At 47.3% G+C, this 24,453-nt stretch overlaps 1 long non-coding RNA gene across 1 annotated transcript; it reads right to left on the bottom strand.

Annotated features, from left to right (window-relative positions):
- Positions 1–22,527: 22,527 nt before the first annotated feature.
- Positions 22,528–23,384, bottom strand: LOC142776867 (uncharacterized). The gene is made up of 2 exons (XR_012887857.1): positions 23,053–23,384; positions 22,528–22,692 (listed from the first exon to the last, which is right to left on the bottom strand). It is a non-coding gene; the product is annotated as an uncharacterized LOC142776867 (long non-coding RNA).
- Between the last annotated feature and the right edge of the window lie 1,069 nt (positions 23,385–24,453).

Genomic DNA, 24,453 nt, shown 5'->3' on the forward strand with positions numbered 1-24,453 from the left:
TTCTTATGCCTCCATGGTGCTGTCATCAAGCTAAAAACAAAGTCGATAACGTTATCCACAGAAGAAGCACTACCGCCGCGCACGCCGTCAGGACACCATGCCTTGAATGTGCTGGAAGAACAAGTCACCATTCCACCTCGCTCAAGCGTAGTTGTTTCAGTCGGCGCTCCTAAATCACCTGACTTGGAAGGCGTCGTTGAAGGCAGTCAGCATCTGTTGGTCACCCGAAATATTTGCGTCGCAAGAGGAATTGCAGAGCTGCGGGGAGGCAAAGCAAGGGTTATGCTCACGAATTTCAGCAATGAGTACAAACATGTGAACAAAGGAACAACGGTCGCATACATCGAAGAAATTGTCGAAGCCACCAGTGCTTTCGCCCTCGCCGATTCTGCAGAACCTGCTCAGAGGAACCAAGCCCCTCCCATAGCTTTCGACGTCAATCCCAGACTTCCGAACGATAAGCAAGAACAGCTCAAGGCCCTGCTCCTGCAATACGAAGATTGCTTTTCGTCGTCATCGAAAATGCGACAGACCCCAATCACGAAGCATCGCATCATAACCGAAGAAAATGCCAGACCACTCCGTCAGAGTCCGTACAGGGTTTCGCCGCGAGAACGTGAGGCCATGAAGAGACAAGTTGATGAAATGCTGCGGGATGACATCATCCAGCCGTCCAAGAGTCCATGGGCATCCCCCGTGGTTTTAGTGAAGAAAAAGAATGGGACCCTACGTTTCTGCGTCGATTATCGCCGCCTGAACAAAATCTCAAGAAAGGACGTGTATCCTCTCCCACGAATAGACGGCGCACTTGATCGGCTCCATAACGCCAAGTACTTTTCGTCAATGGACCTCAAGACTGGCTATTGGCAAATCGAAGTCGACGAAAGAGACCGAGAGAAGACGGCGTTTATAACACCGGACGGCCTCTTCGAGATTAAGGTGATGCCCTTCGGCCTTTGCTCAGCGCCTGCAACTTTTCAACGCGTTATGGATACAGTATGGCAGGATTGAAGTGGCAGACTTGCCTTGTGTACTTGGACGACGTCGTCGTGTTTTCCTCGAGTTTCGACGAGCATCTTCGGCGCCTTGAAGCTGTACTTCAAGCCATCAAGACTTCCGGACTCACACTGAAGCCAGCAAAGTGCAGATTTGCGTATGAGGAGCTCTTGTTTCTGGGGCACGTTATCAGCAAGTCTGGAGTTCGTCCCGATCCACGGAAAACAGCCGCCATCGTCGACTTCCCGCTGCCCACTGACAAGAAAGCCGTGCGCCGATTTCTGGGCCTGTGCGCCTATTATCGGCGGTTCGTGAAAAACTTCGCCCGCATCGCCGATCCTCTCACTAACCTTACCAAGACCGACGTGGAGTTCCAGTGGGAAACGCCACAGGAACACGCTTTCCAGGAGCTTAAAGCTTAAACATCGCCTCCAGACGCATCCGTTACTTGCCCATTTCAACGAATTCGCCGTGACAGAAATACATACTGACGCAAGCAGCGTAGGTCTTGGCGCCGTTCTTGTGCAGAGGGCTGACGGACTTGAAAGGGTTATTAGTTACGCCAGCCGATCGCTATCCAAAGCAGAAGCAAATTATTCCACAACAGAAAAGGAGTGTCTCGTGATCATCTGTGCTACGTCGAAATTTCGCCCCTACCTCTACGGCAGGCCCTTCAAAGTTGTGAGCGACCACCACTTCTTGTGTTGGCTAGCCACCTTGAAGGACCCTTCAGGTCGCCTCGCACGATGGAGCCTGAGACTTCAAGAATATGACATTACTGTCATTTACAAGTCCGGCAAAAACACTCCAACGCCGACTGTCTCTCTCGTACGCCTGTCGACCAACCGCTACACGACGACCCGGATGACGACTACTTCTTGGGAACGATAGCTACCGACGACTTCGCTGAATGACAGCGGGCCGACCCGGAACTTAAGGCCCTAATAGAATACCTCGAAGGCAGGACCGCCGAAGTCCCGAAGGTATTCAAGCGCGCACTTGCGTCGTTCTTTCTACGAAACGGTCTTCTACAAAAGAAAAACTTTTCACCGCTTCGAGCTAAGTACCTCCTTGTGGTGCCTTCAGCTCTGCGACCAGAACTCCTGCAGACCCTGCACGACGATCCGACGGCAGGGCACCTCGGTGTTTCTCGCACGCTCGCGAGGATACAAGAAAGGTACTACTGGCCACGTCTTACCACCGAGGTCACTCGTTATGTGAGGACATGCCGGGACTGTCAGCGACGCAAGACACCACCGACAAGGCCAGCGGGACTTCTGCAGCCAATTGATCCACCTTGCCGACCTTTCCAGCAGATTGGTATGGACCTACTGGGGCCGTTCCCGACGTCGGCTTTCGGAAACAAGTGGATCGTGGTAGCTACCGACTACCTCACCCGCTACGCCGAGACAAAAGCCCTGCCAAAAGGCAGTGCATCCGAGGTAGCTAAGTTCTTCGTCGAAAATATCGTCCTACGTCACGGCGCCCCGGAGGTCCTTATCACCGACAGAGGAAGGGCATTCACTGCCGACTTAACTCAAGCGATCTTGGCATACAGCCAAACAAACCACCGCCGGACGACAGCGTGCCACCCACAGACCAACGGCCTCACCGAGCGGCCTAACAAGACGATCGCCGACATGCTGTCAATGCACGTCGATGTCGAACACAAGACGTGGGACGCCATTCTTCCGTATGTGACCTTCGCATACAACACGGCGGTGCAGGAGACGACGCAGATATCTCCATACAAATTGGTCTACGGAAGAAGCCCGGCAACAACGCTCGATGCCATGTTACCCAACGTCACCGACGAAGAAAACCTCGATGTGAGCGAGTACCTTCAACGCGCCGAAGAAGCCCGACAACTTGCACGTCTCCGTATCAAGAATCAACAGACGACCGACAGCCACCGTTACAACCTTCGACGACGCTTCGTGGAATACCAGCCCGGTGAACGTGTTTGGGTGTGGACACCGATACGCCGACGTGGACTAAATGAAAAGCTTCTGCGACGGTACTTCGGACCATACAGGGTGTTTCGACGTCTCGGCCCACTTGATTACGAGGTTGTCCCCAACGGCATCACGAACTCTCAACGACGCCGATCGCGACCTGAAGTCGTCCATGTCACGCGCCTCAAGCCGTTTCAGCGTGTTAACAAACTGAAACAGTGTTTTTTTGTATTATTGTTGTATCGTAATTTATTCATTGTACTTTCTTGCATTATTATTGTACCTTCATCTTTAGTTAAAGCCTCGGGACGATGCCTTTTTTCAGAGGGGGGCAATGCCACGTTCCATTTCCCAAGTTTTTGTTATCGTCCCAAAACACCACACGATTCTCAGCGCAAACCGCGCCTGCAGTTTTCGAGAAGGTTACGGAATGTAGTAGATCACTTCGATAAGATCACGCCCACTGTGCGAACGGTACAGATTGTACTGGAACCTACGCCACCGCACGCGATAACGCTAGAACATTCGACTGCAAGAGTATAAATGCCGACGCGCTTCACCGCTTGTCAGTTGTTGATCGAAGGCCGACGCTCCGTTCGCCGCTATCAGTCCGAGACTGATATCTGTGTGAGACTGCTGCTGTAATTGGACTTTTCGTTTACCGGGCACAGGTTCGCCCAAATAAACAGTTAAATCCCAACACGAAGTCTCCTGTCTTCGGACACGTCACGACCCCGTGACAATATACGAAGAAAATACTAGGAATTTTTTTAGACTTCTACGTCATGTTTTTCCTTCCATCATGTCTATGTAGGCCAACTACAACACTTGTCTTGTGTACACACTATGGCGGCAACGAGCGCTCTTCATTGCCGAAGTTAAAAAAAACACAAAAACGTGGCGCTTTAGGCGTGGGCGTGGCTACAAGCGTGACGTAACAGGAAAAACTGAATAAATATACGTAATACGGCCGCTCCTCGACGACGTGGGCCCCCTTCAAGGCGGGCGAGCACCCATCCACAGCTCTTGACCTCAAATTCATGTGTTTAGTAAGGGTGTGCCACGATTGAAGCACCAGGTACCAAACTATACCAGAGCCGTCCCGAGGAAGGCTCAATGTGGTTAATTTTGTGTGTTTAGTAAGGGTGTGCCACGACTGAAGCACTAGGTTCCAAACTATACAATAGCCGTCCCGAGGAAAGCTCAGTGTGTTTAAAATAACCCAGGTGAAAATTTTCTGCTGGTTCCCTGCTGGGAGTTGCTGGTTTTTAATGGAACCAGCAGTTAGGCTGCTGGTTGTACTGGTTCCGGCAGTGTGCCTACTGGTTTTCTGCTGGTTCCAGCAGGGTGCCTACTGGTTCTTTATTGGGACCAGCATGCTGCCTACTAGCTTGCTGATGGTCCCAGCAAGCTACCTGCTGGTTTTAGTGGTTCCAGTAGTGTGCCCATTGGTTTTCTGCTGGTTCCAGCAGGGTGCCTACTAGCTCTCTACTGAGACCAGTACACTGCCTACTGACCTGCTGGTGGTCCCAGCAAGCTGCCTGCTGGCTGTGCTGGTACCAGCTATTCCTCAGTAGCATTAGTCTCATATCTATTATTGGCGTTTTTTAAAACTAATACTGAATAGTTTGCTACATAATAATAAAAATACTACACAATAAAAAGTTTTATAATTTATTTACAGGTAAAAGCATAAAAATAGTAGTCTTATATAACGTATAAATTATTATGACGTCTTCGAGCCGTAGTTTAGTACAACACATGTGCTCTTGTCGTCACTTGTCTGTCTTTGCATTTGTATGTTTGGTGTGTTAGTTGCAAGTTTCCTCTTGAATATGTGTGACATGAGCATGTAATAGTTTATTTTTAGGTCAGTTACGTCTGTGGAAAGTGTAACAAGTGAATATCAGCCTATTTGAGCTGTTTTTGCTGCTATGCTATGCGGTGTCTTAATTTCGTGAGTGCAGATCGAGGCCCACCTTGTATCTCAGTGATCGATCTTTCATGCAGGTAAGTTGCATATTTATTTCAAATATAAGTAAACCGTGCATATTCCGAATGCTTCTGTGCTTTATTGAGCTCACTGTCGTCGTACATTGGTGTTTGTGATGCTAATGAATTCGCATATGCATGCCGGTTGCTGTAAGTAAGCCATGCTCCTTTGTCTCCGTGTAATGAAGTATTAATACACTGCTTAATTCTTAGTTTGCGAGTGAACAAATGGGGGCTTATATATGTAAAAGTTATTTGCTTAATATGTATGTCATCGTGCGCACTGTTTCCCGCGAATGGACGTTAGGTAGCATTTTTAAAGCTTGATATCTGCTGGCACGATCTGCATTGACAACAAAATATTTTATTTTGTTATGGATTGCCTGCATCACTTAGCTGCCCTTGACAATACAGACATCTGTGGTGTGGATCAAGGTCCCCTGTGAATTTTCATTTGGAACAATTTGAGCGGGAGCCGAAGCTGGAAGATTACCTTCTTCAAGTGTAAATACATAATTTTTAATAAATTGTAATAGATCAATGCATGGGTGTATTTAATGGACTTTTGAAAAGCAGCCCATTTAGAACTGCATTTTATTGAGTGGAACAAACTTAGTGTGCTCATTTGTACCACTGTAACTCGTATAACTAACTCATATTACTAAATATTACGAAAACGGAATGTGACGATTGTTCAGCTGTGAAGGGACTAACTTCCAGTTAGAAACAGGCCGTATTTCAGCTGATTCGAGCTGCAATAAAGCTTGCAGCTGACATTATGCAGCTCGAATCAGGCTTATTACCTGCTTTGTTGCTTGGAGGTGTACTCCATGTCGGCGAGTTACAAGTTGGCCGACTGCCTGCAACACTGCGATGGAACCACCAGCTACTGGTTTTATCAGCAACTGTTTCTATCACCTGCTTGCTCTATTACCTACTGGGAATGTGCTAATAAACCAGCGCTGCTGGAACCAATGGCCAACCAGCAGGAAATTTTCACTTGGGAACAGATCTATTTGGAGTACGAGGTACTCTACTATGGGAGAGCGTTACGCCATCCCGCAGGGAGGGGGGGGGTAGAAATAAGTGGGTAACGATTTAGAGTACAGGGTACTCTACTATGGGAGAGCTTAAAGCCGTCCCGTGGGACTCAATGTCCAAAGCCGCACTAGTAAGTCAGATAAACCTTGCGTGTGTTTAGAAAAAGTGGTTAACGATTTAGAGTACTAGCGTACTAGGTACTCGTTCATGGGAGAGCGTAAAGCCGTCTCAACTCGACCAATGGCAGAAAAGCACATTGACTATGTGCGCAACCGTCCAACTGCAGAAACAGATGTTTATCTATTTTTCATCAGCCCCTGTGGTTTATTCAGTTCATGATCAAGAGTTTACATGTCTAGCCGAATTGACTGATCAGTAATTTGTGCCATTGAAAGAGTTTGGAAAATGAAATTACGCTTGCATTCTAACCTTTATTTAAGTAACGAGAAGTATAGGTATTGTTTAAAGTGGTACTCTTTTTTTTTCACCTCCGTAACACAAGACCAGCCTGAATTTTTTCACAGAATCTCTCCGGGAAATTAGGTTTTGGTAGAGTATACTAGAAGTGCTGAGTGGCGTGACCGCGCCTCGCCGCCTGATCGCTTCGACGTTGCCCGCAGCGGCGGCGCTGCAGTCGAATAGTACTGACAAAGCCGCGCGCGGCGTGCAAGAACTGCTATGCGCTTCGGCTCCTCCGTCGCGCTTTCTTGATGCAGATTTCTTCGTACCTGCCCATAATTCATGTCTAGCACATGATGCCATAGCCCTTGAAGTATGACACGCCACTCTACTGAATTTGAGCGCCATAAAAGCCCTTGTGAGATATCGAAAATAATTGAAAAAGGGTGTGTCTTATACTAATTTCTTCTCTCTTAACTCTTGCTTCGTTGGTTAGGCGCCTACAATATTCAGAATAACTGAGCCGATTTATTATATGTTAGCTGTGGTCAGAAAGCTGTGAGATTAAAAAACAAATATTGTGTCACACGCACGCAGAACCAGAAAGCCATAAGTAGAGAGGTGAGTTGAATTTCAAGTTGAAATACGTGGCGCAAGGTTACCATTGAGAATAACGAGAAGAGACTGTCTCTTCTCGTTCTTCTCATGGGTAACCTTGCGCCACGTATTTCAACCTAATATGTACCAACTAGCCCAACATAACGTACTGATAACGTACTAAAGAGGGGATATTTAGTCCCGTTCGCGCATGTCGTACCCGCGACGCTCGTCCTGCTGGTGCTTGCGGCAGAAACGCGATATATGGCCACGATATCCACAGTAAAAACATGTTGGGCGAGACGGGCGCCAAGGCGGGTAGTAGAAGGCGTTTGGCGCACCGGGAGATGGCGCACTCAAGTGGGCAGACGGAGGGTCGGGTGGCATTGGCCGGAAGTGGACCGGTGGTGCAGCAGCAACCGACGTGAACGATGGCAGCGGCAGCGCTGAGTTAACGTTGCGAGGAGGCGCCGCCGCAACTTGCGCGTACGTTGGAGGGCTGGACGGAGGTGGCTGTACGTGTGCTGGACCGGTGAATGATGTCAGTTCCTCCCTTACGATGTCACGCAAGGCCATGCTTGAAGGCTGTGTGACAGATGAAGAAGGTGGTGAGAAGCCCATTGATTGGAGTTCTTCGCGTATGATATTCTGTATCATGTCACGGAGGTCCCGGCCTGTTGGGCGGTGTTCGCTATTGCCCGACTGATGGCGAACAGAATCAAGTTCTTCGAGACGCTGACACGTAGAGACGACGTCAGCGACAGTAGAATGACTCTGGGCAACAAGGGCATTGTAGGCAATGCTTCCGATGCCCTTCAGGATGTGACGGAGTTTGTCGAAGAATTGACGCGCCGCCAAAGCGCAAGGACATCCTCGATGTACGATGTGTACGACTCACCGGGATGTTGATGGCGAGTATCTAGGGTTCTCTTCGCTAGAGCGGATTGAATGGCAGGTGTGCCGAATTCTTGGCGAAGCTGCTGCTTGAAGGCAGGCCAGTCGGTGAGGTCAATCTCATGGTTCAAGAACCATGTCTTGGCAACGCCCGTGAGATAAAGCGATACTCGGCGGAGATTGTTAGAGTCGTCCCAGTGATTAGTTGTGCTTACTCACTCGTAGTTATCGAGCCAGTCCTCCACATTTTCGCGGCTAAGACCAGCGAAGATCAAAAGGTCGCGCTGGTGGTTTACGATGTAAAGAGGATGGGCTTGCGGCGCAGAGACGGGAGCAGAAAGCGCGTCCGCCCACTCGCTCTGAGACATGTTGGCGGACTGAGGGTCCAAGTGGCGGTCTGAAAGGACCTCCAGCGAGTAGGCGTTGTGAGGAGATGACCGGGATCGTCAATCCACCTCCACCACGTATGACGACTCGGTTGTAACGAGGTTTATTGGCGGTGAACTCGGGAACGAACAAGCGCAACGGACCCGAAGATGAGGCGCACGTTAAAAGACGATGATTGTCAGCCAGAACAGGTGATGATGATTGACTGCTGTCTAGATGAGGATGAAGCGTAATATAGATGCCTACAATATATATATATATATATATATATATATATATATATATGAGATCTAACAGACAGTAATGCCAAGGAATGCACAGGGGAAGTTATAACTTCCCCTGTGCATTCCTTGGCATTACTGTCTGTTAGATCTCATTAATATTGTGTTAAAACACGGAAAAACGAGCCCTTAGGTATACACTTCTTTCCCATATATATATATATATATATATATATATATATATATATATATATATATATATATATATATATATATATATATATATATATATATATATATATATATATATATATATTGTAGGCGAAAGTGAGGAACGGTAGAAGTTTATCCCAGTTTCTGTGATCCGGTTGAATGTATACGGCTATCATGTCGGCAAGGGTTCGATGAAATCTCTCGGTCAGACCATTTGTTTGAGGATGGTAGCTAGACGCCATCTTGTGTGTGGTACCAGAAACGCGAAGAACTTCACCTAAAAGCTGTGATAAGAACACCTTTCCACGGTCACTCAGAAGTACACGAGGTGCACCATGACGTAGTATTATGGCCTGAAGGACGAAGTCAGCAACTTCCGATATATATTGTAAGATGGCGTCGAGTACACTCAAGACTCTCCTTTATTGACTCCTCGAGTATGTGCCCCACAACCTAAACTTGACTGGTGATGATGAGTATGTACAGATGAAAAGATGGGACGCATAAATAATGCTCACACTTATTTTCCCCGTGCACTTGAGCGGCCGGCCCGGCCGAGACTTAGGCGGGAAAGGTACGGCGCACAAAGCTTTTAAGGCGTGAAACGTGGACTATCTCGGAGGCACGGTAACGACGGTCCGAGGAACCCTCGACGGGAGTGACAAGGTAATTGACAGGAGATAATCGTTCACAAACAACGTAAGGTCCTAGAAAGCGAGACTGAAACTTTTCACACAATCCGGGTGTGCGAACAGGCGTCCAAAGTAGTACTTCATCTCCAGGACGCAAGGTGACGTCTCGACGAAAGCTGTCATAGCGTTGCTTGCGGTCTTGTTGACTGGCCTCCATGTTGAGTTGAGCACGTTGCCGTGCCTCAGCAAGCCTGGAGACGAAATGTTCTGGCATAGTCGTCGACGTTTTTGTCATTACATATAAGAAAGAGGCGTCAATGGTGAATGTCGGCGCACGACCATAGACGAAGAAAGGTGAATACTCGGTGGTTCGTTGAACAGCGGTGTTGTGTGCAAATGTCACGAACGGCAAGATTTTGTACCAATTATCGTGGTTCGGTCCGATGTACATGGATATCATGTCGATTAGAGTCCTGTGGAATCGCTCTGTCAGCCCATTTGTCTGCGGGTGGTGAGCGGATGTGGTCTTATGAACTGTGCCACAAGTTTTTAGAATTTCGTCCAGAATTGTCGATATGAAGGCCTTTCCCCGGTCACTCAACAATGTGCGAGGTGCACCATGACGCAACACAATGGCTTCTAAAAAGAAGGCGGCAACGTCTGAGGCGGAGCTAGTGTGTAGAGGAGCGGTCACCGCGTATCGTGTGAGGTGGTCGACGGCTGTGACGATCCAGCGGTGGCCCGCTGGCGTTACGGGAAGTGGCCCGACGAGGTCTATTCCGACAACGGCAAAAGGTGTGTCGGGACATGGAATGGGTTGTAATAAGCCAGCAGGAGCTGAAGTTGGTCGTTTCCGGCGTTGACAAAGTGCGCAAGAAGCGATATAATTAGCCACAAAGGTAGAAAGACCAGGCCAGAAGAAACGGCTCCTAACGCGGTTGTAGGTCTTTTGAAATCCCAAGTGTCCAGCTGATGGTTCGTCGTGCAATGCTTCGAGAACTTGTTTTCGCAGCGAACGGGGAAGTACTGGCACCCACCGATGCCCATCCGCATTGTAAGTATAGTGCTGCAGGACATTGTTCTCTAGCTTGAACAGCCGTAGCTGACGACGTAGTCTGGCATTAGGTGGAGAAGGCGAGCCATCCAAGTATCCGATGATGCGGTTACAGTAGGGGTCGTCACGTTGGTACGCGGCAAACTGGGCGCTGTTGTTTAAAGGTAGCGACCCAGCAAATGCCAGGGGTGATAACGTGAGTGAAGGGGAAGCCGCTTGATGACCTGAGGGGCATTAAGGATGCGTGGTTGGAGATGAAAGTGGCAGAGGGAAGCGAGAGAGAGCGTCAGCATCCTAATGCTGTTTGCCGGACCTGTACACAACGTCAAAAGTGTACTCTTGCAAACGCAGTATCCAGCGACCGAGGCGCCCAGACAAATTCTTCAGCGAGGACAACCAGCATAGGGCATGGTGGTCGGTAACCACAGTGAAGTGGCGTCCATACAGATAAGGTCGAAATTTCTGGATGGCCCAAACGACAGCGAGACATTCCTGCTCTGTTATCGAGTAGTTTTGCTCTGCAGGTGTTAGTGCGCGGCTGGCATACGTAACTACTCTCTCACGTGAAGTGTCGTCGCGCTGGAGGAGGACAGCACCGATTCTGTGGCCGCTGGCATCTGTGTGCAGGAAAGTGGGTGCACTCTCATCGAAGTGACGGAGGACGTGGTCTGATGTCAAAGCACGCTTTAGGGCTTGGAAAGCACACTCGCACTCGTCAGTCCACGTGAAATCCGTCCCTGATGTCAGAAGCTTGTGTAACGGCCCCGCAATGGCAGCAAAGTGACGGATGAAGCGGCGGAAGTAAGACGCCAGGCCCATAAAACTTCGCAATTGTTTTTGATTGCGCGGACGTGGAAAACTAATTACGGCAGCAACCTTGTCGGGGTCGGGTCGAATGCCGTCTTTGCTCACAAGGTGACCCAATACTTTGATGCTTGTGCTGGCGAAGTGGCACTTTTTTGTATTGAGCTGTAGGCCAGCGTTCAAAATGCACGTTAGAGCTTCGTCCAAACACTTAAGGTGCTGAGAAAAAGTAGAAGAATAAATGACGATGTCGTCTAAATAACATAAACAGGTTTTCCATTTGAGACCACGTAAGACAGTATCTATCATGCGCTCGAATGTTGCTGGAGCGTTGCATAAGCCAAAGGGCATGACGTTAAATTCGAAAAGCCCGTCAGGCGTCGCAAACGCTGTTTTCTCCTTGTCTGCTTCGCGCATAGGTTTTTGCCAATACCCGCATCGGAAGGCTGGAGAAATATTCTGCGCCTTGTAAGGAGTCCAGGGCATCATCTATGCGTGGCAACGGATAAACGTCTTTTTTCGTGATCCTATTGAGCGCTCTGTAATCAACACAAAAGCGGACAGAGCCATCCCTTTTCCGGACCAACACCAGAGGAGACGACCAGGAGCTGGATGAAGGTCGAATATTATCCCGTTTGAGCATGTCGGCGACGTTTTCCTCAATGATTTGCCGTTCTGCCGAAGAGAGACGGTATGGGCGGCGGCGTACAATGGAGCTGCCTTCGGTTTCGATGCTGTGCTCTGCAACGGAGGTGCGGCCCAGAACTTTGCAATGTACATCAAACGAAAGGCTGTGCTTTTGGAGAAGGTCTAAGAAGTCTTTCTTTTGCTCGGCAATGAGGTGAGGACTTATGGTGTCATTTAAGGTAACAGTGGTAGCCTTGATATCAGTAGTAGCCGACAAAGGCGGTGATTCTGCGTGAAAGGGAACCAGCGAAAAGGGCTCACTGTCAGCGAAGCAGCTCACAGCAGTGCACTGGGGCAGCATCACTGGCGAAGAAGTTGGATTCAAGGCGGTGACCAATGCTTTACCGTCGTTAAACCGCACGAGGCCGGGTGCTATGGTAAGCCCCGCAGGTTTGGAGCGAACTGATGGAGCTATGAACACGTCACCATTAACTGTAGTATCCGAAGCGATCATTAGAAGTTGTTCATCTCCTGGCGAAATGAAACAATCAGTGGCAGCAACGAAACGGAAGCTGTATGGATCGACATCCGATGAACTCTCAGTAGCTGACATTTGAATGACTCGCTGACGACACGATATGAAAGCTGATGCCGAAGAAAGGAAGTCCCATCCTAAAATTACTGTGTGAGTGCACAAAGGAAGTACAAGAAACTGAATGTGGTGAAGGATGCCATCTATGAAAACGCGGACTGTGCAAACACTTAAAGGCTGAATAGGGACTCCATCTGCGCAACGAAGGGGAGGACCATCGTAGGGCGTCCTAACTTTTTTCAAGCGGGCACAAAAGTCTGCACGAATTACGGAAAGTGATGCGCCTGTGTCCACCAGTGCCTCTGTCTGTATACCTTCAACATACACCAATAAAACATTCGATGGGTGGTCCGGAGGAGTTTGACGCAGTTCGAAAGATGCAGCTTTCCCTCCCGAAGCTGCACTGTTCAGTTTTCCAGTTGGCGGTCGGGAATTGATTGAAGTAGAAGGTCGGAGAGGAGAAGAGGAACGCCGCATCGGTGAAGATGAGTGACGACGTGAGAACCGGGAACTGCCAACTGGGTCAAAGTTCTGCGAAGACGGCGACCGACGTGTGCTATTCGGATACAGCCGACGATAGGGTGGTCCAGTCGCGTAGAAGTCGTCCCGTTCAAGGTTATCGTAGCTTCGTCGTTCGTCTTGCTGACGGCGTCGGCAAAACCTTGAAATATGACCACGGATGCCGCAATAGAAGCAAGTCGGCCGCGAACTGCGCCAGGCGTTGTAAGGCTGGGAAGATGGTCGCGGTGCAAGTGAGTTGAGCGAACCATGCACTTCGGGCGCTGGTAGCTGCATTGGGCTTTGCTGGGGTGCAGGTGTCCTAGCAGCAACCTGAGCATACGTTGGCATGGCCACAGGATATGAGCTCGGGACAGGTGTGACAGTCATCGAGGCCAGGCTCTGGTGGGGCGTAGGTGTCGTTGCAGCAACGTGAGCATAACTGGGCATGGGGTGTGAACTCGGAGCTGGTGTAGTAGTCACCAAGTCATCAAGGCCAGTTCCTCCCTCACGACGTCGCGTAAACTAGTAGCGGGTGGCGTCGTTCGGATATCGAGATGGCGAGGTGAAGCCTGTGCATGAAGTTCCTCGCGGATGATAGAGCGGATCAGTGCACGCAGCTCTGTTGTATCATGACTTGAGCTCAGATCAGACACATCAGGTTGTACTCGAGTGGTCTGAAGCTCCTCAAGGCGCTGACAGGTAGCGACAACATCGGCTACGGTTTGGGGATATTGCACCACAAGCGCGTTAAAAGCGACAGTCGCAATTCCTTTTAGCAGGTGGCGCACACGGTCGTTTTCCGCCATATCGTTGTCGATGCGGCGGCAAAGGGCGAGAACATCTTCGATGTAAGAAGTGTAAGACTCGCCAGGGCGTTGAACACGTGCACCAAGCCTCTTTTTGGCGATATCCGAGCGCACTGACGGGTTGGCAAAAATCTGGTGGAGCTGACGTGTAAAGGCGGGCCATGTCGGAAAAATCTGTGGCGTGGTTGATAAACCACGTTTTTGCGACGCAGCTCAAGTAGAATGCAACGTGGGTGAGTTTCGCAGGCTCATCCCAGTTGTTGATAACACTCACGCGGTCATACTCCTCGAGCCAGTCTTCAACGTCTTCACCCGGAAGCCCTGCGAACAGCGGAGGATTCTTTTGAGGGCTGGTGACCAGGTGAGAAGGGTTTCTTGGCGGTGGGAGTGGTGGCGAAGCTGGCACGCTGGACTGGGCGGCTTGCGACATTACCGGACCCAGGTCGTTTAAGCGGCGGCCTGAACGGAGCTCCAGGGATGTATTCTAGAAGACGCTGGGGTGTCCGAGAACGCGAGAGGACGCAGGAACCCGGCAGCACTCTCCACCACTTGTAAGATGGCGTCGAGGAGACGCGTGAGGCGCCCGGCAGGAGCAGTCGCTCATCGCGTCGGCTCCGTGTTTTCTGGATGTTTCGCGGCGGAAATCACCATATCCAGCGTATTTGTCGTTACGAATCGACGCCACAAGTCATCGCGACCATCCTGACGAAAAATCAGGTGGGAGGACTTGCATTTGACCATTTTATGCCCGTTTTTGTGTTCGCTGCGCCGGAAGAAGAGCCACCTGCATAGCGTTCGCCGTAGACACCGCCGTCACCGCTGCGACGCAGCTAGCGTCGCGAGGAACCACGAAGAACGTGGCACCGTTTTTTCTTCGCGGTGTGCCGACAAGACGCCGGGTGAAGACTTCGAGGGCTCGGCGCCCTACAGGTACGAGGTTCCGTTATCAAAGATTTGGCTAGTACGCGACCACTACGGTGGTTGGTAGCCATCGCCACGAGCCTTATGCTCGTCCAAGTGCGTTAAACCACATGAGTGATACTGCAGGACACAATGAAAAGCCTGGGGGCTTACAGGTGCGTCCAAGCATCATAAAGCCGGCACGTTTGCAAATTCACAACCGCGAAATGGCTCCAGCGAGCACAGCAGCATTGGAAGACGATGAAGCTGAGAGCAAGAAGCCTCGCTTAGAAGAGAATCCTCTCGACGATAAAACGTCAACTTATTACCTAAGTGATGAAGAAGACATTGGCGAAGATGAACCATTTACGTTGGTTACTTATAAAAAGAAACGAGCAGAGGGTATCCCAGTCGTCTTTCGTCCAACAGCTGAAGGTGCTAGCTTCTGGAAAGTGAACCCCAATCGAGTGTCAGCTGAAGTAGTTTCCGCTGCTAAAGAAAAAGTGCAGACATTCAGAACGAACAGAGATGGAAGCTTTAGTGTCAGCGTTGCTTCCTTAAGTTCAGCTAAGCGACTTCTGATGCTTTCAAATGTAGGTGGCCTGGAAGTTAAGCCTTTCATCCCAGAGTCATTCACTCGGAACGTTGGGAAAGTAAAACATATTCCTCTGCGGTATTCAGACGAACAACTCCTAGAGTACTTGAGAGATGCAGGGGTTATATCGGCGCGACGGCAAATAAAATATTACCGCCAGGAAGATGGAGGAGTAACGACGCGTCCACTTCACTCAGTGATCCTGACTTTTCGAGATGACCGCCCGATTCCAGGAAGAATCTACTTAGGATTCACCAGTCACCCAGTGGAAGAATATCTTGGTCCAGCACTTCGGTGCTATAACTGCCAGCGATTCGGACACATGGCGAAAAGTTGCCGTAACACACGCCGGTGTAAGATCTGCTCAGAAGAACACCATCATAAGGAGTGCAAGTCTGTTCTTCAGCCTAAGTGTGCAAACTGTGCAGGTAATCACGCTGCCTCATATTCAGGCTGCCCGCAAAGTAAAGCTGCTGCAAAAATGCGTCAGCATGAGCTCATCCATGGAAGAAAACCGCGCCCCAATGAACCATCTCCAAACCTTGAGATTGTTCATCCTGTACGTGATCCACCTCAGCGGCCACCGCAACAACAGCCGACAAGCACGCCAAGAGAACCGCCAAGAGAGACGTCAAGAGCTCACTCGAAAGACCACTCACGAGAAGTACCTTCAAGTAACCAAACCTACGCGTCAAAGCTACGAACGCCCACGGGACCTCTGCCGGAAAGTAGCAAAACCGACAGTGCCAGTGTTCGCCCCAACTACAACATCGAAACGCCAGGTCATTCTCAACAGGCCTCAGAAAATCAACCATTCAATGGAGACCGTGCCTCTGCATCAGTCATGCAATTGATTCTGCCAATGCTTTTCGCAGCACTTAAGGCAATCCTGTCTGCTCTACCGGAAGCAAACAACCTGCCAGAAGTAAAAGCCCTGCTGCCTCTGGAAGTACTACTGTGTCAACAGTCCGGGTCAAACCTGCGACAAGTAAGATATGAATAAGCGCTACAAAGATGTCTCCATATACCAGTGGAATGCCAATGGTCTTCGAAGGAAGTGTGCTGACTTCCGTAAACTCCTTCTGCAGTATAATTTTCCAATACTTTGCATCCAAGAGGCAGGAATGAATGATGATTTCCGCCTCTCCAACTACGTGATATATAAGTCATCTCGTCGAAGTGGTCCTAGCAGAGTACATTTGTGCGTCAGAAAGGACCTACCTTCTCATCAAGTTAACTCAAGTGATTCGGACTTCCCGGAATTCGCCGCTTGCAAAGTATCCTTTGGTGAGCAGTGCTTTACAGTGATCAATTTTTACCTACAACCTTCAAGCCGCATTTCGGTGGAAGAGCTAACAAATATCTTCAGCATTTCTAATTCATATACGTTTATATGCGGAGACTTTAATGCGCACAACATAATCTGGGGTAGTGATCGATGTGATGCACGTGGGAACATTGTTGAGTGTGCCGCAGACAAATGCAATTTGACAATTTTAAATGACGGCTCCCCAACTTTTCTCCGAGGGCATAATTACTCTAGTTGCATCGATGTAACCTTGTGTTCCCAAGATCTAGTGAATGGTGTGGTATGGACAACGGATGTAGAAACACGTGGGAGTGACCATTTTCCCATTCTAATAAGTCACCCCTACTTGCGAAAAGACGACACCAGACGCTACAGCAAACTGACGAACTGGAAAGCTTTTCGGCACCACCTAACAAACCAAAATAGTGAACTCACGACAGTTGAAAGGTTTACTGAATTTCTGCAAGATAGTGCGAATAAATGTACAAAGAAAGTCCCGATTCCAAAAGACTATGCTGCAGTCGATGGAGAGTATGAACATCTAAGAGCCATCAGACGACGTTCAGAAAGGGCATATCGACGCAGCGGAAGTTTAGAAGCATACAAAAATGCACAGAAAATCCACAGTGTAATGCGCAGACGGCTAGAAAATTTAGGTAAACGACGCTGGCGTGATTTCTGTGGCATGCTCTCTCCCCACACACCTGTTCCAAGAATTTGGCTTGTAATTCGAGCACTTAGTGGCCCTGTATCACAGAGCTTCCCATTTCGTACTCTTGCTGTAGCTTTGGACAAACCGGAAGCTGTGGTAGCAGATGAATTTTGTCAACTTATCAGTAGGCCCGCCGCATCACAATGTGCCTTATTTGATAATTCTGTCGCATTAGCCAGCCAGAAAATTAATACTTGCTTTTGGGCCCAGCATCCTCAGCTAGACCCTGTATTTACGTTAAGGGAGCTGCATTGTGCTATAGCATCATGTCGTCAAAAATCGGCCTCTGTACCGGACGGCATTACGTACAATATGCTAAAGAACCTCGGGCCCACAGGCACAACTATTCTCTTAGATATTTACAATAATTTATGGACGCAAGAAATTGTACCTGAGTCTTGGAAGTCTGCTCGCATCATTCCGATCTTAAAACCGGCTAAGACACCCTTGAACCTTGAATCCTTCCGTCCAATCAGTCTGACAAGCTGTTTATGTAAGGTAATGGAAAAAATCATTGATGCGCGACTTCAATGGTGGTGCAACAGAACTGGTGTATTCTCCAACTACTTGACAGGTTTTAGAAAACAGAGATGCACAATGGATGCAATACTGGACCTAGTAACGTATGTGGAGCATGAACGCGCCTGTGGTAGTTTGACGGTCGCAGTGTTCTTGGACATCAAAAGGGCATTTGACACAGTCAGTCACATTCATGTTTTGCTGAGTATGTTGGAACACGGACTGTCCGGCAGGTCTTTGCGGTGGGTATCCAAATTTTTATCAGGTCGTAAAATATTCATTCAGACGAGCGAAGGAAAAAGTGCAGAACACGACGTCAGACAGGGAGTGCCACAAGGAAGCGTACTCAGCCCTTTTCTTTTCAACTGTGTTATGGCTGATTTAGCTAAAAGACTGCCTTCCAGGTTGAAATACTCATTATATGCAGATGATGTGTGCATCTGGGCATCTGGCACGGACATACGGTTAATTCAGATTGCATTGCAAGACAGAATAAATATTATCAACAACTTTTTAAAAGAAAGAGGAATGATTCTATCGCACGCAAAGACAGCTGTATTGCCCTTCACCCGTAAGAAGTTAAAGAACTTCAATCTCAATTTAGAAAAAGAACCACTAATGATTGTGACACAGCATCGATTTCTCGGAGTAATACTTGATAGGCAGCTATCATGGGCACCTCACATAAAGAAACTCGAAAACGAGGTGAATACGCTAGTGAATATACTCCGCAGAATTGCTGGGACATCATGGGGCGGATCTGTATCATCCATGCTCGCTGTTCACAATGCTTTAATACGACAAAAAGTTGCATATTCTGCAGCAGTGTTACACGGCCTTTCCCGCACTTCAGAGGAGCGACTTCAAAGACTATTAGCTAGGGGACTGCGCGTCTGCATAGGTGTTCCACGAGCGACTTCCAGCAGCCTTGTCATAGCACAGACTCGACAACCACCCTTTCCAGTCATGAGAACAATTGAAACATGCCGCCATTTTTTTTCGCTTACAGACGCAACACAGGGACCACCCATTGGCGCTGGAGATTTTACTAAGAGATAAAAGCAATGCTCATAACGAAGTACAGAGTAATGTACATATATTACCCGGACATGAATTTTGGAACTCTGAAATGGACTATCCTCCATGGGTGCTTGCTATACCAAGCATTGAATTCTCAGTGGATGGCATTATTAGAAAGAGAGACATGTTCATCCAAGCTGCTCAACAACTAGCGCTTTATCAGATACACATGCGGTATCCAGGGTACATACATATTTACACAGATGGCTCAAGTACTACAACGTCTTCAACATCGGCATTTATCATACCATAGCTCAATATTCAGGAATCGTTTAAATTATGCCGCACGACGTCATCTACAACATCTGAGCTCTTCGCTATTCTGTATGCTCTAAAGTTTATAAACTCGGCAGCAGGCGCTAAAAAATGGGTACTTTTCAGTGACTCACAGGCTGTATTAGGATCACTCTCCAGTGCAAACAGGACAGTAATAAGTGATAGTATGACATACGAAACGCTGAAGGAGCTCACTAAAGCAAAGAAGGCGCAACATGAGATCAAATTCCAGTGGATACCTGGCCACTGCAACATTCCTGGAAACACAGCTGCCGATGAAGCAGCACGACAAGCACATCGTAAAGACGTTACTGTTTCTTTACCGATATCGAAAAATGAATTGCGTAGTATTATAAAGAATACAACTTTCAGAATGAGCAAAACTGCTTGGTTTGACCAAAGTACAAAGAGCTGCGATTTATACCACATCGATCCATTCATTGAATTCAAAATTACGCTGGCATTAGATAGAAGGATGGAAACTCTAATTCACCGATTGAGGCTAGGCACCGCATATACAAAACATTTTTTGCACAGAATCGGCAGAGCTGAAACTCCCAAATGCGATTGTGGATTTTTAGATGAAGACGTATGTCACCTTCTCATACACTGTCCACATCATGACACGCCAAGACGCCGTCTTAAAAGTGAACTGTTCGCATTGGACCACAGACCATTTAGCATGAAAAAACTTCTGGGCCCGTGGCCAACTGGAGTTTTACAGTCCCACGCTTTAAAAGCATTAACACGTTTTTTACAAGACAGCGGAATTGCTGACAAGTATTAACAAAGAACAAGCTTTCATTTGTAACACATGTACTGATTATATACAGTATCATGTGACACCCATCACGTGTGTGTTGTGAAATGAATGACGTGTCGACTATTATGTACATACGAGCGAATGCATCTTTATAAGAACCAGACGTGTGCTTTATTGTTTTGTTGTTGTGTTTTGTGTTTGTTGTTTGTGTTTTGTTGTTTCCAGAGACTTCTTACAATGACTTTCAAACATTTACTTACCATTGTGATATGTACGTATAAGTGTGCCTTTGCATATCTGTGCCTGAGTTTTCTATTTTCCATGCACTGCTTTGTATGTTTTGCTTCAAGATACGTGTTCAAGTTTCAATTAACGGCTAAGGAGTAGCCGGCGCCATAATGGTGCGCCAACATCTCCTTATATATCATATCAATAAAAAAAAGATGGCGTCGAGTACACTCAAGACTCTCCTTTATTGACTCGAGTATGTGCCCCACAACCTAAACTTGACTAGTGATGATGAGTATGTACAGATGAAAAGATGGGACGCATAAATAATGCTCACAATATATATATATATATATATATATATATATATATATATATATATATATATATATATATATATATATATATATATATATATATATGCACCTTAGCACAGCTACTATTTTTAGGCGGTGCATTTCTCGTCCGACTACGTTAGACTTGAACTAGTTTTGAGACCTCATACTGTCGAAAAGGTGAAATCCACAGTGCGCATTTGTAGGGACACGATATATTCAGCTTCAACAACTGTAAAATACTGGCGCAGGGCAACCCATGGCAGATTTTTTTCTTGAGGGGGTGGGGTGTGCAGCAGCACGCCTAACTTTGGCACTTTGTGGTCGCTGTGAATGCATATAAATATTTCAGAATACCCTGAAAAGTTAAATTACGAAAACATTTCGTGGTGTAGGGGGTTCAGATTCCCTTAATATCCCCTCTGTAGTACGTTATCAGTACGTTATGTTGGGCTAGTTGGTACATATTAAGTTGAAATACGTGGCCCAAGATTACCCATGAGAAGAACGAGAAGAGGCTGTCTCTTCTTGTTCTTCTCATTGGTAACCTTGCGCCACGTATTTCAACTTGAAATTCAACTCCCCTCTCTACTTATGGCTTTCTGGTTCTGCGTGCGTGTGACACAATATTTGTTTTTTAATCTCACAGCTTTCTGACCACAGCTAACATATAATAAATTGGCTCAGTTATTCTGAATATTGTAGGCGCCTAACCAACGAAGCAAGAGTTAAGAGAGAAGAAATTAGTATAAGACACACCCTTTTTCAATTATTTTTGATATCTCACAAGGGCTTTTATGGCGCTCAAATTCAGTAGAGTGGCGTGTCATACTTCAAGGGCTATGGCATCATGTGCTAGACATGAATTATGGGCAGGTACGAAGAAATCTGCATCAAGAAAGCGCGACGGAGGAGCCGAAGCGCATAGCAGTTCTTGCACGCCGCGCGCGGCTTTGTCAGTACTATTCGACTGCAGCGCCGCCGCTGCGGGCAACGTCGAAGCGATCAGGCGGCGAGGCGTGGTCACGCCACTCAGCACTTCTAGTACACTCTACCAAAACCTAATTTTCCGGAGAGATTCTGTGAAAAAATTAAGGCTGGTCTTGTGTTACGGAGGTAAAAAAAAGAGTACCACTTTAAACAATACCTCTACTTCTCGTTACTTAAATAAAGGTTAGAATGCAAGCGTAATTTCATTTTCCAAACTCTTTCAATGGCACAAATTACTGATCAGTCAATTCGGCTAGACATGTAAACTCTTGATCATGAACTGAATAAACCACAGGGGCTGATGAAAAATAGATAAACCTCTGTTTCTGCAGTTGGACGGTTGCGCACATAGTCAATGTGCTTTTCTGCCATTGGTCGAGTTGAGACGGCTTTACGCTCTCCCATGAACGAGTACCTAGTACGCTAGTACTCTAAATCGTTAACCACTTTTTCTAAACACACGCAAGGTTTATCTGACTTACTAGTGCGGCTTTGTACATTGAGTCCCACGGGACGGCTTTAAGCTCTCCCATAGTAGAGTACGCTGTACTCTAAATCGTTACCCACTTTTTTCTACCCCCCCCCCCCCGCGGGACGGCGTAACGCTCTCCCATAGTAGAGTACGTCGTACTCCAAATAGATCTGTTCCCAGGTGAAAATTTCCTGCTGGTTGGCTATTGGTTCCAGCAGCGCTGCTTTATTAGCACATTCCAGGTAGGTAATAGAACCAGCAAGTGATAGAACCAGTTGCTGATGGAACGAGTAGCTGGTGGTTCCAGCGCAGTATTGCAGGCAGTCAGCCAACTTGTAACTCGCCGACATGGAGTACACCTCCAAGCAACAAAGCAGGCAATAAGCCTGATTCGAGCTGCATATTGTCAGCTGCAAGCTTTATTGCAGCTTGAACCAGCTGAAATACGGCCTGTTTCTAACTGGAAGTTAGTCCCTTCACAGCTGAACAATCGTCACATTCCATTTTCGTAATACTTAGTAATATGAGTTAGTAATACGAGTTACAGTGGTACAAATGAGCACACTAAGTTTGTTCCACTCAATAAAATGCAGTTCTAAATGGGCTGCTTTTCAAAAGTCCATTAAATACACCCATGCATTGATCTATTACAATTTATTAAAAATTATGTATTTACACTTGAAGAAGGTAATCTTCCAGCTTCGGTTCCCGCTCAAATTGTTCCAAATGAAAATTCACAGGGGACCTTGATCCACACCACAGATGTCTGTATTGTCAAGGGCAGCTAAGTGATGCAGGCAATCTATAACAAAATAAAATATTTTGTTGTCAATGGACATCGTGACAGCAGATCTCAATCTTTAAAAATGCTACTTAACGTCAATACGCGGGAAACAGTGTGCACGACGACATACATATTAAGCAAATAACTTTTACATATATAAGCCCCCATTAGTTCACTCAGCAAACTAGAATTAAGCAGTGTGTTAATACTTCATTACACGGAGACAAAGGAGCATGGCTTACTTACAGCAACCGGCATGGATATGCGAATTCATTAGCATCACAAACACAAATGTACGATGACACTGAGCTTAATAAAGCACAGAAGCATTCGGAATATGCACGGTTTACTTATATTTGAAATAAATATGCAACTTACCTGCATGAAAGATTGATCACTGAGATACAAGGTGGGCCTCGATCTGCACTCACGAAATCAAGACACCGCATAGCATAGCAGCAAAAACAGCTCAAATAGGCTGATATTCACTTGTTACACTTTCCACAGACGCAATTGACCTAAAAATAAACTATTACGTGCTCATGTCACACATATTCAAGAGGAAACTTGCAACTAACACACCAAACATACAAATGCAAAGACAGACAATTGACGACAAGAGCACATGTGTTGTACTAAACTACGGCTCGAAGACGTCATAATAATTTATACGTTATATAAGACTACTATTTTTTATGCTTTTACCTGTAAATAAATTATGAAACTTTTTATTGTGTAGTATTTTTATTATTATGTAGCAAACTATTCAGTAGTAGTTTAAAAAAACGCCAATAATAGATACGAGACTAATGCTACTGAGGAGTAGCTGGTACCAGCACAGCCAGCAGGTCAGTAGGCAGTGTACTGGTCCCAGTAGAGAGCCAGTAGGCACCCTGCTGGAACCAGCAGAAAACCAATGGGCACACTGCTGGAACCGCTAAAACCAGCAGGTAGCTTGCTGGGACCATCAGCAAGCTAGTAGGTAGCATGCTGGTCCCAATAAAGAACCAGTAGGCACCCTGCTGGAACCAGCAGAAAACCAGTAGGCACACTGCTGGAACCAGTACAACCAGCAGCGTAACTGCTGGTTCCATTAAAAACCAGCAACTCCCAGCAGGGAACCAGCAGAAAATTTTCACCTGAGTTATTCTGAACACACCGAGCTTTCCTCGGGACGGCTCTTGTATAGTTTGGAATCTAGTGATTCAGTCGTGGCACACCCTTACTAAACACACAAAATTAACCACATTGAGCCTTCGTCGGGACGGCTCTGGTATAGTTTGGTACCTGGTGCTTCAATCGTGGCACACCCTTACTAAACACACGAATTTGAGGTCAAGAGCTGTGGATGGGTGCTCGCCCGCCTTGAAGGGGGCCGACGTCGTCGAGGAGCGGCCGTATTACGTATTTTTATTCACTTTTCCTTGTTACGTCACGCTTGTAGCCACGCACACGCCTAAAGCGCAACGTTTTTGTGTTTTTTAACTTGGGCTATGAAGAGCGCTCGTTGCCGCCCATAGTGTGTAAACAAGACAAGTGCGGTAGTTGGCCTACATAGACATGTTGGAAGGAAAAACATGACGTAGAAGTCTAAAAAAAATCCCTAGTATTTTTCGTATATTTATGAAAAAAAATTAAGGACTTCAACGTACCTGTCAATAGGACCCCACCGACCAGCCACCATCGCTTGCAGGGCCCACCCGCAATAAGCACAAAGGGCGAAAATTCCAAATAATGAATGCTTATGCGGGGTCCCATTTACAGGTACGCGCGAGTCAT

Source organism: Rhipicephalus microplus, chromosome X (assembly GCF_043290135.1).
Source record: "Rhipicephalus microplus isolate Deutch F79 chromosome X, USDA_Rmic, whole genome shotgun sequence".
In the NCBI taxonomy this organism is placed as follows: domain Eukaryota; kingdom Metazoa; phylum Arthropoda; class Arachnida; order Ixodida; family Ixodidae; genus Rhipicephalus; species Rhipicephalus microplus.